The sequence below is a fragment of the Hirundo rustica genome, chromosome 6 (assembly GCF_015227805.2).
Source record: "Hirundo rustica isolate bHirRus1 chromosome 6, bHirRus1.pri.v3, whole genome shotgun sequence".
Classification (NCBI taxonomy): Eukaryota; Metazoa; Chordata; class Aves; order Passeriformes; family Hirundinidae; genus Hirundo; species Hirundo rustica.
Genome location: NC_053455.1, coordinates 30969869 through 30988438, shown reverse-complemented (window position 1 = coordinate 30988438; position 18570 = coordinate 30969869). Strand labels below are relative to the sequence as shown.

Genomic DNA, 18570 nt, shown 5'->3' with positions numbered 1-18570 from the left:
CGCAGCCCCGCCGCGGCGCCGGGCCGGGCCGGGGGCAGCGCTGCGGCCGGGCGGGGACCCGCCCCCGCCTCCCCGCCGCGAGGGGCCGGGCCCGGCGCTGGCTCGGGCGGCTGGTGAGCGCCCGGGCCGCCAGGAGAGTGCCCTTCCCTGCAGGCGTCCGCACTCCTTGTGTGCGCATCCCTTCATCCGTGTGTCCTGCCCTGCACCCGCCCCTCCGAGCTCACGTCTTTCCCTGAAGACCTTCCCTAAATGAGCGGCACTTTCAGGGTCGTGCCCCCTGTTTTGCCCTGTTCCTGCACACAAACGAGCCCGCCTGTATTTACCGTTAATACGGACGAGGATAAAAGGGGTGTAAGAAGGCACAAGACATGCTAACCCAGTTTTACAGATGGCAAACCGAGCCCCAGGGAGATGAAGGTGCCTGCCTTGGGTCACCTAGGGAATTCACGCCAGAGCTGAAAGAAAGCAATGGTGAAGCTCTCAGATTTCATTTCAGAGCAGTTTCCAACCATGAAACCCGATTCCCTTTTGTGCTAGTGTAAGTAAGCTGTTGCTTGATGCAAGGATGCATCAGGCAATACGGTACACCTTTTTGAGTACCCACTTTGAATATGGTGCTTGCAGTTACCTTGAAATATCGCTGGTTTCTACAGGAATCCTGGGCTCAACAGCCTCAGTGGAGTTGAGAAATCCTTTGCTCTGGAAATACCATTCAGCCAAAAGAGGATCACTGCTGCTTGTGGAGCTGCAGAGCATCTGTGCCACTTAGTGGAGCAACTCTGATTTTCTCAGGCAGAGGACGGGAGTAGTAAATGCACCATTAGTGTGTTATGAAGTTGATGTTTTTCAGCAATTTCTCATTTAACTTCTACAGGTATGCCTTAATATGCTTTGCTTTAATAAGGAAGGATATGATACTCACCGACCAACTTTTCCAGAATGGCCCAGGACAAGGATACAGAGCAAAAGAAGGGCCCAAAAAGGCTTGGGAGTTCTTAGCAGAAAGCTGAGAAGCTGCAGGTTGGTTGTCATTTCATATTTTACAGGCAAAGACTGTGCTGATGAATGCACAGGGTAATGATGCATCCAGAGCAAGTGAGCAAACTCCACCAATAAGCCATATTGACTAGTCTGATCTCATTCATTCATCATCATGATAGTCTGCAGAGGACAGTTATAAAGCTTGGTTATTAGTCATGTGAAGAATCCTCAGGCCAGGGAGCAGCTCTGCCGTATGAAGAGCCCAGCCTTCTGGCTGATGGGGCTAACCATTAGTACTTGCTTAGCACGGTAGCTGTCAAGCTATAGCCATGCTCCCTCCTCATGGGAAGTATTAAGCTGGTAAGTGTATATGCCAGGTAAGGTGTAGACTGCTCCCAGCTTTTGGCATGTTGCTATTTCAGCCTTCGTTGGGATTGTATTTGGGCCTTGATCTTTTCAGGTTTCCGTGTGGATCTTAGGGAGCCCTGTAAGTGGTCTCCCAAATGCAATTAAAAAGGGATTTATCAGGAGATTTTTAGAAGGAGCTGGATGTGACTTTAGGAGACATTAACACACACTGTCCAAACACGGAGTCATATCCCTACCTCATCAAGACTAAAGGAGATTTGGGATGGGGAAGGAGGAGATCATTGGAGGAGTTTAAGTGGATCGCTGCTAGTGAGTCATTTTCCCAGACACAATTATAAAGCCCAATTCTCTGTTAGCTAGATATGTCTAGAAATCTATGTGCTCAGGTGGAGCAGTGCTATAAGGTTCTGCTTTAATCAACATTTTTCAGTTTTGCATCACTGCTAATGATAGTAAGAGATGCAGGGCAGTGGAAAACCAGAACTACAGATAGAGTGGGTGGAAATTTTTGTATCACTTCAACAAATTCTTCCATATGCCTTCCATTGCTCATGCATTATTTACTTTCTTCCCATCCAACTTTAAAACTACCCATACCTGGGTTCTTTTCTGCTCTCTTTCTGAGAGCTATTTCACAACCTAGTGTAGCTCATTGGTAAAAGCTTTTGAGTTACTTTCAGCTTTGGTTTTCCCTTTCTTTGTTTTGTCTTCTCTAAGTAATTTGTACTCCCTCCTGCTTTGGTGTATACCTTGCAAATGTTTGTAAACTGTTTCTATGTCCCCGCAGAGACAAGGAACGCATACTGTCATCACAAGTCAATTCCCCACAGTTGCAAAAGGAGCTATCACCTTCTGTCTCTCCCAGTGTATCAGACTCTCATGGTAGCCACAGCCCTGAACTGAGCAGTGGGTTCCTGCCCAGCACACAGGTCTGTATTGCCTGGTAGGGTAGCTGTGTGCACATTCCTGGTGCTGCTGCGTTGCCTTCCTCCCTTCTAGCTAATTTCTTTATGTCCCCTTCTCTAATATTGTAGCCCTCCTAAGTCAATATAGTTCGGCTTTCCAGGCCTTTTCTCTCTTCTGCCAAGAGGACAGTTAGTCGGTGAATTATTTCCTCCTTGCTAAATAGCCTTTGTTTTCCAGGTTGAATCCTGTCTTCATCTAGTTTGCAATTTCTACTCTATCTCAGGCTTTTTATACTGTCGTTGGGATGACCCTGACCTGCTGTGTAGCTACTTCAGCTCTCAGCCTATTTCCTCTTGCTTAGAGTCTTCCTGGATTTGCAGCAGAATATTCCTGCACCTTCCTGAGCCCTGCAGATAAGGGGAAAGTGACAGTCTTGGGGAGCGGAGAGTAAGTGTCACCGTTTTTCTGGTATCTCTCAGGCATATTGCCCTTCTTTTCCTAGCTGCAGCTGGGACACAGGCACCAAGCTTTTGCCCAAATATGTCCCGTCCCTGCCCAGATGCAGCTCCTGCCCCTCTCCCAGGACACACCAGAGCCTCTCCAGCACAACCTTCTTCTGCCAGCTGGATGGTTTAAGCACTAATTTAAAACTTTAATGAGGCACTCAGTCTAATGTTTTACTGATCCCCATCACCATGGTATCCCTGGTTCCTTCTCTCTGAACAGCCACTTGTTACATGCCATAATCCTCTGTTTACAGTCCTGCAGGCCATCCACCTGAGTGATTTTACAGCCTGCTATGTGATAATGCTGAACATAAAGTCCCTTTTGACTATACACTGGAATTGCCTGATCGCCAAGGTCCAAAGCCCAGTATACCACGATGTCAGTGTAACAAACTGACACAAGCCAAAGTCTTCTGTGCGATTTCAGTCTTGGTTCAGTTTTTACGTTTCCCTTGCTTTGCCTTTGGTTTTTGTCACTCTGTGCTTCTCCTCTGCCTGCAGTCCTGGCACAGCTTGCCTTTCCCTTCCTCCATGGGTGGCAGGATGGGCATTTGCTTTCCTCCTGCTGCCACAGACTGCCTGCTGGGGGGACTTGACAAGTCCTCCCTCCTCTGTGGCCTCTGCCAGGCTGTTCTGGTGTGGTGAATGCACAGCATCCTGAGAGAGTTCAAAGTAACTGCCCAAAGCTGAGGCACCGTCCCCACTGCTCACAGCCCAGAGGCTTTGCCTAATGTTGTCAACTGTGGCTGACCCTCATCAGAGTCTCTAAGGAAATGGAACTTCTGGCTGGGGCAGATGCACAGAGCAGGGAAGCAAAGAGAAGGGGCGTGAGGAGGTAGCTGGGAATGGTGACATATGGTGGGGGCGATGCAGAGGGCTACTGCCAGAAGCAAAATGTTTGGCAGCCACTGGGGACAGACGTGCATTGCAAATACTGTGTCTTTCACTCTAATATAAAGCCGGAGTCTAAGGCCAGCGTGCTGATGGTGAGTTGTTACTTGTGTTCATCTTGCTGGGAAACACCATGGCGTGTGCTGTTTGCTGTCTCACTGAAACCAGTTAGTCCTCAGTAATGAAAAGATTTTGTTGGTCCCTGGCTGAAAGGATCTGCAAAGAGTTGTCTTTCTCTGTATTGAGGACTGGCAGCAGTGTTGCTGCATGGATGCGTTCTTGGGGTCATGCTGAACAGCTCTCTATTTGGCTTCGTGCAAGTTCAGCACGTTTGCAGTAGTTTTGTGTTTGGGTAAACCTAGTCATTTACCAGGGCTGTTTGAAAAGATTATGTGGTAAGCTGGCAGAGAAGATGAGGGGGAAAACCTTGTCACTGCCTATTTCCATGGAAACAAGTATAGATGTGAGGGTAAATTTTATTTGGTTTTCGAGATATTCTGTTGTCACTGGTTATTTCTAGAGCAATTAGAATTTTGGCATATATTGGCAGAAACCAAACCTTAAGATGTGGCTCTTGAACCTAATGCACACAGTTCTTCTGATCAGACTTGGCTTCTTTAGAGAACTCATGGATCATGAGGGAGTTATGAAGCCCTTGCACATGGTGAATCGAGGAGGATTTGGCCCCAAGGTCAAAGAGCAAACTTCAGATGGGGTAAACAAATACCTGAAAAGAGTATGAGGATGTCTTTGTTATGAGAGGTCAGTGCATACCACTGGAGTGATCCATGCAGGCCTACAGAATGCATATGCAAGAGCTATTATCCATATACAAATAATGCAGTGACCCAGACTCTGATAAGCAAGTGCCATTGCATGTAAAATCAACAGTAAGGCAACATCCTAATGCTACATGGTTACATTTTCAAGCTGAAGCTGAAATGCAATTAACATGCCATTCATTTACTTGAAAACTATTGGTTTTGAGCAAATGATCAGTCTTGCATGCTGCTTCAGTTTCCAAGCTGTGCTATTTATTCTAGCACGGCCTGGAAATCACAACATGAAGCTATTGAAGAACAGTGGGAAATGCGACATTGCTAGTGATGCTCTTCCAGGGAAGTAAAATGCAAAGTGTAATCGAACAGAACAAACTGTCAGATTAAGGCTGAAGATTTTAAATTATTTTCGTTTTAACTAATCTGAGGTGTTTATTAGCTGAATGATAAGATTATTTCTCTTTTTGTATGATTTTTACCTTCACCACTGCTTGGATTTTATCAGTTAGGTATTTTTAGAACTGCAAAATCTCACATCACTCCTTCGCCTATCGGAAGCCACATCAGAACACAGTACTCTAGGATATAGTATTTAATGTTCCAATTTAAATATGAGCTACTTTTCCATTCCTAGATTGTACTTGGTCTTGCCTGATCATGCTGTGCCAAGGAGCTCACAGCCAGAAGGAAAAGATTTGCTGTTTGCTTCTGCTCTCATCTGGGAGTGATGCACAGCAGGGAGCATGAGACGGGTCAGGAGTTGGAAGCTGGATCTTCCCTTGTTTTGCTGCCCATACACTCGTGCTTATGGAGTGTAAAGGATGTATATGGGGCCAGTGCACTCAGCCTGCCTTCGTGGCTATTACAGCCTGAGGAGAAAGGCAGGGAGGTATTAAACCCATGATGCCTGCTCTTGAATTCAGGAGAACTGGAAGACAAATATCCCACTCATGGAGGCAAAGTGAACACACATGGGCAGAGTTGTATCACTCTCCCACATTAGGTCCACAGGAGGCAGCCCAGGCCTTGAGTTGTCCCTGCTGTTTTAACACTGTTTAACAAAGACCTGAGCTACCAATGCTGCCATGACTTTGGCCAAAGCCCCTTATGAATAATCCTGCTTAATTAATTAATTAATCTACCCATAATGATAGGATTACATTTAAATTCCTTGAGTTATACCTATAGTTATATGCTTAGACTTTGGAGAGGATAACCTCTATTATTCTTCTACAGCATGGGCTGGGATTCTGAATTCCTTAGGCATCAGAGAGCATCTGTCCAGAACACCAGAGGCCATACCTGTTCCAGTGCAGTTCAGAACCCATCATCTGAATCGCATGTCAGCAAAACCTCCCCAAGCGGGGAAACTGTTCTACCTGAAGAATGAGTAATTGCAACAGTGCCAAATAGATTTTTCTTTTCCATTGGGCTGATTTCTGGGAATAAAGCCAACTGGAAGACTGCTAGAAGAAAATCTTCCTAACTGATCATATTTGCAATCAATTTTTATGCCAGATGCTGCCTCAGAAAATATCAAATTCAGCAGACAGTAGTTCTAGTATGCAGCTTGAAAAGGGCTTATTTTTATATAAAGAAAATAAAAGTTTTGCTGCTTTCTTGAGGTGTACAGAGTCTGTATGTAGCCAAACAATGCAAAATCATGTGGAAGGAACAGGTGGGAATCCAAGAAGTTAACAAATGTCCTTTAACAAAAACCTCCTCGTGTAATAGAAAGACTTCTACAGCTACTCTTAATTTTGAAGAATTAGTCAAGAGATGCCTGACTTTCTTAATTTAATTTTCAGAGTTGACAGAAGAGAAGCTGAGAGTAAAATGGACTGCTTTTTGGGAAATCGTGGAACATGAAGTTGTTGGGAAGGAAGGGTTGAGAACAATGGGTGTTAGACAGGAACAGGTTCAGTTTTTTGCTTGTCACTTTTTACTAAGCAAATGGTATGAGTTGGTATCTATGGGATCTGTACCACCCCCTTCCATCTGTGAAGAGGAATAATAGCACCTTCCCTAAGCACTGCATAGTCAATGTGATAATGAAGCCATATATTAAATAAATTAGATAAACTTGGCAGTGGGAGGATTTTAAGATGGTTGGAAGGTAACTTAAAATGCTTACAGGATTTTATGGTGAAGGAGGTCTTGTCCTTCATCCTCTTTGATCCCCTTTACCTCTTTACTGTAACACATGAGCAGTGATACAGCTACTGTATCATTGAACATACTAAAGGGGGTGGGATGGATAGTTAACCATAACAGTTTTGTAGAATTGGTGCTTCCTATACATGTGTATATAGGTCAGATCTTGCAGTTTCTCTCCTTAAGCTAACACGCTGGCTGTACTCAGTGATTTGGGTTTTGTTGTACAGTTTTTTTTTTTTTTTCTTCTAACTCTCATGCTTTTTAGCACGGTGTAGGGATGAGATTCATGAGATGGTCCTAGTATAGATCCATGGCACTGAAGAACACCACAGGGAGATAGTGCAGGATGGCTGCTGTACAGTGGCACTGTTTCCAGGCAGATTGTTCTGCTGGGATTTGACTGCCATTTCTGGGGCATGGCTTAGGTGCTGATTGTACCCAAAGGAAGCAAATGCTAAGAAGGCAAATGTGATCTTCTGGTTTATTGGGAAAAGTGTCTCTGATAGAAAGGGAGTACACCATTGGTTTGCAAGGTACTGAGGAGACCCTGTGCAGAACATTGTGTGTTATTCCTGTGTTGGGAAATCCTGCAGGAAAGACTCTGGTGTTAAAAAAGATTAAATTCAGTTTGAGACAATAGGGCTAGTTAGGATGGTCAATGAACCAGTAAGCTTGCCTTAGGACAGGGCACTAAAAGTGCTTCTATCTTTGAGCCTGTAAAATGAAATTTGAGGCAGGATGTGGCAGGCCTTTAAAAATATGCAAAGGACCAGGCAATTTGCTCAGCCAGTGCCTTTCATGTATATCCTGCATTTTGCTGTGCTAACCCAGGGACATGTCACAGTCACCCTCAGAAATGCAGACTCTGAAGAAACCGCTCCTGTGAAAACCAGGGTGGTTTGTTGACTTCAGCCATAGCAAGACCTACAGGAAACTCCCTTTTTTTTTCGCTCTGAACATTTAGCCCTCAAGTGAAGTGGAATGAATACCACTGTGCTGTGTGGCTTGAAACTAGCACAACTGGAGCAGAAGTCAATTTGCTGTATTTGAAAGAAAATTAATTAAGGCCTCATTTGTTTCCCTCAGAGAGAAAAGCTCTGGGTAGTTTCCAGGAGATGATTTTTTTTTTTTTTTTTGAGCTTCTCTGGTACAGGCCTGTATGTATAGAACAAATGTAGTGCAGCTTCAAGACCCAAATCCCTATAAACTCCAGGTTGTGAGCTGAGTCTACTGGTTCCCATGACAGCCCTGGTGACTGCTGCACAACTGTATGCTGCACTTCAAGTCACAGAAAGAAAAAATTTCTTAATGCAGTGCATGTTTATGGTACACCAAGAAGGGAAATGTCATGGCAAGGATGATGCTCATTGCCGGTTTAGCCTTACCTGTTCTTCATCAGCAGACTGTGAACTCAAGTGCCCTAGCAAGGCAAAAAGCTGGATGGTGTGCCAAGATTTCTCTTTTATTCTTGTTTTTTTCCCATGTTGCTTTAATAGTCTTTCAGAGACGAGCTGCTCTATTTACATCTACTCTGAATATTAATGAATAATGCCCTGCTAAACACAAAAAATGTGAGTGGGTTCCCGTGTATGATACTGGAAGTGTAAGTGAGGGCTAGCAGACCAGATGTGTGCAGAAGGAAGTGGGGAAAAAACAAAAACAAAACAAGAGAGGTATAATCTACAGGAGGCTAGTGGCCTGTGAGGATTTCAAAAGCACTTAAAAACTGATTTACTCCTGCACAAATCCCATTTCAAACAAGTTGTCAATGAATAGGTCACAGAGGTGTTACCAGCAAGGAGGCAAAGGACCAAGAGTGTATGTGGCTGTCATGTATGCCCAAGTGGCAGATGCTGTTTGCTAGAATGAGGCCTGCTGGCAGCTCCAAGAAAAAAAAGGCATCTCTTTTTTAGCTGGTGTGTTGCCAGCTACCTGCGTTCCCACTGGAATCTGGATGTGGGGGCTTGATGAAAGCAGAAAAATGTGAGTAGCTCTCCTGCATCTTAGCAGTAAGTTCTTTGTGAGAAAAAAGGGTTTGTGAGAGAGTCCTCTGCAGCTAAAAAGTCTTTGATGACTGAGATGGGAGCTCAGGGTGTCTGTAGCAGCCTGTCCTTAGAGTGAAACTGTCTTAGTCTTTTGGTTTGCTGGCGGGGCAGCAATGTGGATGAGAGAACAAATGGCATGGAGCAAGTACAGCACTCCCTTTTTGTCTGCAGGGGCACAGAGCGCTGGGGAGAAGGAGGTCACATAGGATGGTAACATTACCAAGGCTCATGGCCAAGGATAGATTGTGTGACAGCCTGAAGTAACATTATCTCTTAGACTAGGTTTTTTCTCTTCTGATAATGCTTAGATTGTCATGAGACTTTTCCTAGCTGAGCACTACCATCAGAAATCATATTTTATCAGTGGCTTCTCTCAGAAGTGACGTTACCTTGAAACTGGGGTCATGTTAGATATGTGGCACCTGAACAGAGTTCAATAACTTTCAAAGTTGTATTGGGTTTGCATGGCCAAGCTTTGGTAGCAGTGGGGAGGGGTACAGGGATGGCTTCTGTGAGAAGCTGCTAGAAGCTTCCTCCATGTCCAGCAGAGCCGAATCCTGGTGGCTCCACAGCTGGATGTGCCTCTGATCAAGGATAACCAGCAGTTAGAAATGGTGGTAATGCCTGTCCTTGAAGGACTGCACCCCATGGAAGAGTGACCCACACTGCAGCAGTTTGAGCAGGACTGTTGTCTGTGGGAGGGACTCAGGTTGGAGAAGTTCATGGAGAACTGTCTCCTGTGGGACCAACCCACAGTGAACAGGGGGAAGACTCCTCTCCCTAAGCAGCGTGAGGTGCCATGGGTGATGAACTGACCATAACTCCCATCCCCTGTCTTCCTGCACTGCTGGGGGAGGAAGTAGAGCTCAGAAAGGAGCGAGGGGTGGAGGGAAGGTGTTTCAAAGGTTTTATTTTACTTCTTATTATCCTGCTCTATTTTTTTTACTAATAAATTCAATTAATGTCTCTAATTCTATCCTGGTTTTGCCCATGAAGGTATTTAATGAGTGATCTCTCCTGGTTCTTATTGCAACCCATGAGCCCTTTGTTATATTTTCTCTCTCCTGTCCAGCTGCAGACAAGAGTGATAGAGAAGCTTTGGTAGGTGCCTGGAATCCAGCTATCATCAACCTATTACAGAAGTCGAGCATGGAAGGGGAGGAATGGGAAGATGTGTGCAGGAGGGTAAGAAGTACCATTTGTTTCACAAGGTCGTGAAAGGCTTTTGGCAGTTTGAATGGCAAGATACAAATTTTAAGTCTGGATTAAAAATATGTTTCTTTTATCTGATTAATCCAGTGGCAGATCTGGATCCAGAGGGCAGCAACTCTCCCTGTGGGGTCTGTCAAGCTGTGCAGAACAGTGTGCATTTGCATCACTATGAGAGATGTTTTATATAAACATATCCTCTCCAGCCCAGCTTTCACTGCCATCCCGCTGCTGCAGGTTTGCCAAAAAAACTGGGCAAGATGTGGTGTGGTGTGTCTCACTGCTCCTATGTACAGGCTGCCCTTTTCCCCAGTCCTGTGCTAATAAGTCTGACCAAATCCCATTGGTGTCTCTGCCAGAAAGGAGTGTATTGATGGACTAAGACTTACGTGATAGTAAAACTCCTGTGGAGTAAAAGCAACATCCATAACCATTGAATAAGAAATTAATTGTTTAATCAGATGGGGCCACACAAAATAAGCATGTTTTGACCTTCTGGTGGAGTTTGGCAGCTTTTATGCTTTAAAATTTCTATTATTGAAAATGAAATGTTTCAATGAATTTTTTATTTTCATCTCCATTCAAGCAACCTGAAAGCAAACATTAGGAAAATTGTGCCAAAATACCTGGCTTGAGACCATAAGCTTTGTGCCTTGGGGATAGGTGCTCTGATGGTGGCAGCTCCTGACTTTGCTTTATTGATACATGTAATAAAGAGAAAATGTTCCACCTCCTTCTTTAAAACCTGGGGCCTGAAAAGATTGGAACCAGTTGGTCACAGGCATTTGCCTGGAAGAGGGCTGTAACTGTTTTGGGGGCAGTTGGTGGTATTTACTTCCTCTGAAGTGTTGGCGGTAGGCTATTGCTGATAACAGGATGTTAGATTACACTGGCTGGTGGTCTGATGCAGTGTGGCAAATCCAATGTAAAAGGCATTTGTTAATGTCTGTGTCATACTTTGGACATTTAAGATGGTCTGTAAATGCTGATTTCTGTGATTCCACAATAAACAAAACAAAGAAAAAAAAAAAGTGCACCCAAATTAGTGTATCTGAGCCTCAAAGGAAGAATATAGTGATTTTTATTATGGCTTGATACAGTTATAAAGAGAAATATGTATGAATGAAAATTACAGAAGCAAAGTATGGCACAGAGATAAAAGGATCTATAAATGTTAAAAAATGTTGAACTGGTTGAAGCTAAAAATGTGATGAATCAGTCCCTAGTGAGAGGTCATTTTAGTGAGAATTTGGCAGGAATTGCACCTTTCTCTGCGCATTAATGCCATGAGAAGAGGGAGTACTGTGGCCGCCTCCTCACAGCTCTTTTATCTCAGAGGTATAAAGGTTTCTGAACTTTTCCTTCAGGCCCAGGACAGCTGCACTGATTGATCAAAGCACAGCAAAACACAGGCCAATATTTTCACTCTGTGCCTTCCACCTTTGCATCTGAGATTTCACAAAAAGAACAGCTGTGTGAATCAGCAGGTTTGTGCGCAGCTCTAGCTCCCACTCTTCCTTCCTGCCTTTAGGCATGTTTTCCGGATGATGATGTAGTTTTTTCCTGCTTTTTGGTGTTGAAGTGTTTACAAGGGGAGTATTTATAGGGAATGTTTTGTGATGTATCATATTCATCTCCTACATTTGATGAAATCATGGTAAGCCATAGTTAAGCTATAACTTATTATGGGCTTTTACTATGATCTCCGTACTATTGCAGAAAAAAAGGTAAACGTCCCTTCACCTTTCCAGTAGAACTACATATGGTTCCTTCCCCATAAAAGAGGGAGAACAGCTCACTCTCCACAGCCAAATTTGAATAATGTAGCAGATCCATAGAAGGCAGGTGTTAGTTCAAGCAATAGAAAGGAAAGCAAAGCAAAGCAAGGAATCCTTCCTTGATTCCCTGAAGGCACTTTTGGGTACAGGAGTGTTGTCTTCATCTTTTTACTGAGAGGCCATAGAAAGCAGATGAAAAGAGAGAAGGTGGCAAGAAGGTGTAAGCATGGCCCTACACTTGTATACACTAAACCCTCGTGAGCATGAGTGTGACCTCCTGCAACAGCCTAGCCTAGGATCTTTCAGCCAGCAATCTGACTCTGCTGGTGCTGCCCAGCAGGATTGACCCAGCCGTGGCTTGTGCTACCACAGGCTGTCACCAGCGGAGTGACGAAGGGTGTGCCAGCAGGTGAGCTGGCGGGACAGGGCAGGGAACGGGCTGGCAGGAGCGCGCCTGCTGCAGGAGCATTGGCATGGCTTCTGTGCCGCCGTGGAAGTTCGCAGAAGCGTGCCCACGGCTGAGTCTCCGCACTGCCCGACCTCTGCGGTGGCTCCGCACCGCGACAAAGGCAAGGGGCACCCCTCACCGTGCGCTGCCCCCGCGGCCCGGCGAGAAGGGGCTGGCAGAGCAAGGAAACGGCCGGGGCGATGCAATACCGCTCTCCTTCTGCTCCGGCACAGAGCGGCAGAAGGCCGGAGAGGGCTTCAGCTCCGCTCACAGCCGCTGTGCCCCGGTGCCGGGCCGAGAGCGAGGGCCACGTGTCCGTGCAGCCGCACGCCGGCCCGCGGAGAGGCGAGGAGGCTCGCAACGCTCCCGCCGTCTTCCGACGGCGGCCGTCGCTGGACGCCGCGTCCCGCCTCGCTCCGCCCCGTCCCTCAGCGGCGGCTGCCGGGCCCCGGGCCGCGCTCCGCCCCGCGCGGGCCGCGCCGCAGCGCCCCCCTCCGGCCGCCCCCCTTCGCGCGGCCCCCTTTAAGGGCCGCCCCGCCCCTCGCGCCGCCGGGCCCGGCTGGCGGGGCGGGGCGGGGCCTGGCGCGCGGCGGCGGCCGGGGCGTTGGGCGGGCGAGACGCCGGGGCGGCCGGGGCGTGCGGCCGCCGACCTGCAGCGCCTGCGGCACCGCCGCCCCCAGCCCGGCCGCCGAGCCCGCCGCCCGCCCGGTGAGCACCCGCCGCCGCCGCCGCGGGGGGGAGGGCGCGCAGCCGAGGGGCCGCGGGGCGGGGGCGGCGGGCTGTTGCGGCGGGGCGCGGAGCCGGGCCCGCCGCCGGGGAGCGGGGAGCGCGTACGGGGCGGGGGCCGGGCGGCGGGGCCGGGAGCCGGGAGGTGTCGGCGGAGCTCCCCCGGGTGGCCCCCGCGGGGAGCGAGGGGAGCCGTGCCCGGCTGCGGCCCCGCACGGAGCTGGCGGTGCTCGGGGCTGCGGCGGGAGCCCTTCCCCGCCCGAGTGCCCCGCCGCCTCCCTTACATAATGTCACCTGTGATACCTGCGGCTCCCTCGTGTCACGGCGGCGGGTGGTCGGTGGGGACGGCAGAGCTGGGCTTTCTCTGAGGTCAGCGGTCTTAAAGTGTTTGTGTGTTTGGGCGTGAGGATTCGCTTGGTGCGGGATGAACCTCGAGGGTTTAATACCCCTGAGTAACAGCGGGTAAGCGTTTACCGCTGTCTTTTCTTTTTTCTTTCGTAGAGCTTTTGGGTGCTTGGGGAGACACGGGGAAAGTGGTGTCTGAGATGGAGGTGTTAGTGGAAGCACTGCTGTGGACAGTTCAACGTGAGAAACTTTGTGTTTGTTAGGTTTTCGTCTTTGCTTTCTTCTTTATGGTGCCGTAAAACAGCCCAGAGGTCAGAGCTTCCCTAGCAGCTGCCTTTACACGTGTACAGTGCTTAGGCTGAGCATCTACCTGTGTGTGTGTAACAGATCTATGGTAAATCCCCTGCAGAAGACCTGGAACTCAAAAATAGCTATGCTAGGCTTCTCAGAACTGACAAGCAAGAATTGTTGTAAGGATCCCTAAAATTGGGTAAAGGGTGAAAAAATACCATAACAAATTGTTCTTATTTCTAATATACTAATGGAAATAGTGACACAGTTTTTCATTTTTGTCGTGTTCTTTTAAACAGATTAATGCAAATACAGTAGTTTGAAGTGGGCGTATTCTCAAGGGGGTTACGTTTTTGTGGGGAATGGATGTGATCTCAGTATAGTTACAGTAACACGGATTTTGTTGAGTGGAAGGGGATGAGAGGAAGTAAATATATAAATTAAAAATATCCTGAAGTAGTCAAGAGCTAAACTGAGCCGATGGGCAGAGATCTTGCACTTGTCTCGTTGCACTTCCTAGTGGCTTTCTGTGCATGTTCCCATAAAAGCTATTATGTAATGGTGCTTCTCTTGGCAGGAATCTTTTGTCACCGTAATTCCTGAGGTTTCTGGAGCAATGGAGCTTGTTCAGAAGAGTCGTGGTCAGAACAATGGGAAGAAAAGTTCTTAAGAGAAGGTTTTAACCTCTTTAATTTTTCATGCAGCAGGACTAAGCTTAAGCATCTGGATCTTTTCCAGAGTATCTTTGCTGTCCTCTGTTGTTCAGCTTGTCTTTCTCTTCTCCTAGGCTGCGCTATAGCTGTCGAGCACCAGCTTCCTGCTTACATCTGCATCAGAGCTAGGAAAACATTGGCTCTCTCCTTTAATAGTATTTGTTATACTTCTCTATTTAGTGGGGGTTTTCTGTTTTCCCCTTTGAACAGATGCAAAAGTGATATAGTTAGAGTACCTAGCTGTTGCTTAGACAAGAAAAAAACTTGAGATAATGGAGGAAGGGAACTCTCCCTGTTCTCATCTCTAGTTTGAACTTGTCTGCATAGATGAAAGGGAGGTAAAACACCTAAGCAGAGAAGGAATTTACACATTACATGCCAGTGCTCTAAGGATCGGTGCTCTCTGTGGTGTTTGTAGTTTATCATTGATTTTATCCACCTCCTCTTCAGGTGTCTGCCATAAATCTCTTTGCAAGTCTGCCTCCTTTTCTTCTTTTCATGACATGCTATTTTTGGGGGGTATATTTTGATGCAGAGAGAATAATTCTTTCTAGTAGTATAATCTGGTGGCTAGTTGTGGCAGCGGCAGCTTTACAGATCATACTTCTGTCTTTGTAACTTTCATATTGTTTCTGGTAGTAATTCTCTAAGCAAAACTTTTAGAAAAAACTACTTTTGTTTTTCTTATTTGCAGTTTCATCTTCCCTCTTACATTGGCTTGTCCTGTTATTTAAGTGAGTGTTTTATGGACCGCTAGAAAAGACAGTACCGTCTGAAAGTAGGAAAGTATGTTTCTTTAAGGGCCACTGGGTGAAGGACATGCTTAAAAGATTGGCATTTTACTCTAACTAGATTTTTAAATTGAAGTTCATTGTAGAGCAAAGTAGCACATGATAAGAGAGACATAACTTTCTCTTAGACAAGTCATTGTCAAAAAACCCAGGTGCCCCCATATCCTCTTGAAAGGCAGATGACTCTCTGAAGTGTGTGTCTGGGAAAGTACTGATCTCGAGGCAGAAATTTCCCAACCACAAGTATAGCAGAGGCTTTGGCTCTGTCCCCTTCTCTTTCTGCTTGTCATGCAAATTGGCCACCTGTAGACTCTGAGGAGGACCCAACGTCCTTGAGTTGTGCAGTGCTCCGTGTCTCTGCTGAAGCAGTTTCCACACAGTTATCAGCAGTTTATATTTAGTGCAGAGTGTGAAGGTGGACTGAAATGGCTGCTTGAGCACAGCTGCCTGGGCAGTCAGCAAGTAATGGTGACTGAAGCCACTAAATGTGTGTTCTGCCTGGAGTGTAGTGGTTTTGATGGAATTCGTTCTGTCTTGGTTGTTTTCTGCTATATTGCTCCTGCCTCAAGGATTGTTACAACTCTCAGAGCAGCCTGCCGTGGTCTAACCTCAGCTGTGCAACATCTTAACCATAGATTTAGGTTTCTGTGACTGTTCCTGTTGTGTCACTTCTGCTTTTTATTGGTGTACTTGATCACACCACAGCCATCTACGGCTGTACTGCCCAAATATGCCTCTTTCTTGTTCTGATTTTATGAGCAAACATGCAAGTTACTGGGCTCAGTCGGTCCAGGAAGGTTGGATGCTGTGCTCAGGGTCTGTGTCAGGCCGCTGCTGTTGTATTTTTTTTTTTTTTTTTCCCCTTTTGAAAGTTGCATCTCTTTTTGCTTGCCTGAGCTACTTCCAGAGAAGCCTATTATATACGAATAACTGCATGAAAGGACAGTAGCTTGCAAGCCTTGCTCCAGAGTTTCCTGGACTCTGTCCTTTTGTGCACTCTGCTTGGCACAGGGACTTCCTGCAGCTCCTCTGCCCTCTGAGCTACTTGTCGGCTGCTGCAACCAGCTGATCCCAGCTGATCAGGCTTAGCTGGGAGGGGCATCTTTCACTGGCCGGGTTGGTCCCACAACTTGTTTGCCTCAAAGACGGAGGGAGGGAGGGGAGGCAGCAGGGATTGAATTCTGCTTTAGGAATATGTAAATAGAAACATGAAGGCATTTCCTAGAACAGGAGAAGGGAAAAATTAACCCATATATAGCAAAGGTATTGTGGTATTACTTACAGTAGATATCTTTTGCCAAAATACAGTAGTCTAATTATGTTTATCTAGTTGTTATGACAAGTGTCATGTCCTTAGAAATGCCATCCTACATGTCTAATCCCTTGTTACTCTGGGTACAAATAGAATTATTTCAGATGTAACAATTTAACCTCCAGCACAGAGTGTAGATGGGAACAGGTAGATGATGTCAGTGAAGGCCTCTCTGTCTTTTTAAGCCCATCTGTGTAATTCATCTGGCTTTGCTGCTCTGTAGTTACACAGACAATATCTTCCTGACTCTGCTAGAAGTCTTGTTTATGCAGCTGCAAAAAATTGGTTTTAAGTTTAATCAGTAGAAATATTTCCTATAAATGTCAGGAAGTGAGCTTTTGTATGTACCAGAAAAAGTTTTCATCTGCCATTTGTATGCTGGCTGTTTTGTTACCGAGCGGTGGCAGCTACCACCCTCTCACAGGAAGCTTAGTGCTCTCACGTGGCTTACTACATGATGCAGGCTGCAAAGTCTGTTTTCAGACTAAGCATAGTGATGCTAATAAGAGACCAGTGAAAGCCTGGCCTGTTGTTCGCTTGCTTATTTATTTGTTTTGTGTGTGGTAATTCAAGATAGTTTTATGAGGAAGCTCACACTGAAGAGCTGCAGGGCCAGGAGTTAGAGGTGTAAAACCCCTACTTCTTTCCCACTGTCTCAGTTGTCCCCCCAGCTTCTGTCTTTCCCTGTGTGGTGGACAGGCTCCAGAAGTGAAGTGTACTTGGAGAAATTTGCAGCACAAAGGATGTATGTGTCTCATGTCACTCTGGGGATTCCCTGAGGGGAGCTGCTATGCTGGCAACCAGCCCACCAGCAGTAAATTGGCTTCCCGGTATAAGTGAGTGTTGAGTGGAATGGGTTGGTCATCACTTCTGCGGTAACCTTGTAACAAGGCAAAGTACAGCTTTTGGAGCTGGTTCCACAGTCAAGGGAAATTGGCCACTGGAATCGCTTTTTATGTGGTAAATAAAACACCACATCATATTTGTGCTGTAGAACACAATGAGTTTCATTCTCACAGTGTACACTTGCCATAGGAGTAACTTCCTTGTAGGCAATTGAACTTTGCAGGGCTGAAATGTGCACCATTTAAACCTCTTGCTCAGAAGTGAGCCAGCATCAATACCGTGTCTCTGTTCATAGCTCCATTAGCTTACACTTCAAAAGTGCCAGGACCATTTGGAAAACTTCAAAGCCATTTAAATTTTTCCTCAACTAATTCTTACAGTTTATAACGTTGCTGTGCTTCACTGCCGTTCCTGTTTTTTCCTTGCATTGATTTAATGGGATTTTGTAATAAAATCAGTGGGAATTGCAAGAATTTCTGATCAAAACCAAGTTTGCAGCTTGTTTGGGAATAAAGATAGAAAAGAAGTTATGTTGGTATATTGGATGTCTTTTTGCAGGACTTTTAGGGGTACATAGAGGGGAAACCTTGCTGATAAATCAGTCTTTAAAAAATGACCAAGCAAACCAAAACCAAACAACGCCCTTCCCAAACCCCCAATTTCTGTAAGTGATCTTGAGAATTATGTTCTTACCTTATATACAAATGCAGATGTCTAAATAGCTAGGCTTCTAATGTGATTTCTAACAGTAGCTGTTAAAGGCTGCTTACTTTGAAAGGAGTTGTAGCTTGTATGTGTAGTGTTAAATCTATAGATTAGTGAAATGTTTGAATGTCTTTGACCTATTTAGGCTCTTTGGGTTTTCTTTTCTTTGTAAATAATTTCTTAAAAGTCTTGAAGGACACAATATATTAGAGCAGGCCACACTAATAGTTTTACTGGGGGACGTGCCAGAATCCCCTTTGGGTATTGGAGCCCATTGGTGCTGACTGCTCTCAAAAGGCATTTTATTTGTTAGACCTAGTAAGGTGCTCTAATGTTAATTAAAGCACCTCCCCCCACCCTTCTTTAAAGGAAAGAATGCATACTGGGTATGTGTTGCTCTCTAATGAGCTGAAAGCCAGCTGATGTGCAGTGAAGACAACAGTAATTTATCATTCTCTGCTGTGTATGGATTCATTATATTTGAAATCTAAGACAGAAACTGCTTCGCAAATACCGTGTAGGTTATCCTTTGGTATTGGTACGCAGACTGAGGAGAATCTCTTCTGTGCCAAAATCTCTTCTGTCCCACCAGCCTGGGAGGGTGATTGACATATCTGCTTTTCAAGAGAAGTGTCAAAATTGCAGAGCATTGCTCAGAGGGTATGAAAGCTTCACTTCTCCATCTGCTGCTGCATATGCTGCTGGCGAGCCAGTGGCCATATGTGCGATCATCCTGAAAGCTTTAAAGCCAGCTTCTCTCTGAGGGCCCCTC

At 46.0% G+C, this 18570-nt stretch overlaps 1 protein-coding gene across 6 annotated transcripts in view; it reads left to right on the top strand.

Annotated features, from left to right (window-relative positions):
* The window catches only part of SUSD6 (sushi domain containing 6), a 94939-nt gene that overhangs the window by 926 nt on the left and 75443 nt on the right, over positions 1-18570 (top strand). For 2 of the 6 annotated variants that reach the window (XM_040068498.2, XM_040068493.2), the window contains exon 1: positions 12711-12777. The gene's annotated coding sequence lies outside the window, so the exon portion shown is untranslated. Of the gene's footprint in view, positions 1-874; positions 1021-2137; positions 2280-9706; positions 9820-12710; positions 12778-13136; positions 13258-13360; positions 13381-14008; positions 14108-18570 lie in introns of those variants that run through there. The other 4 variants (XM_040068495.2, XM_040068496.2, XM_040068494.2 and 1 more) reach the window with 4 other exon arrangements.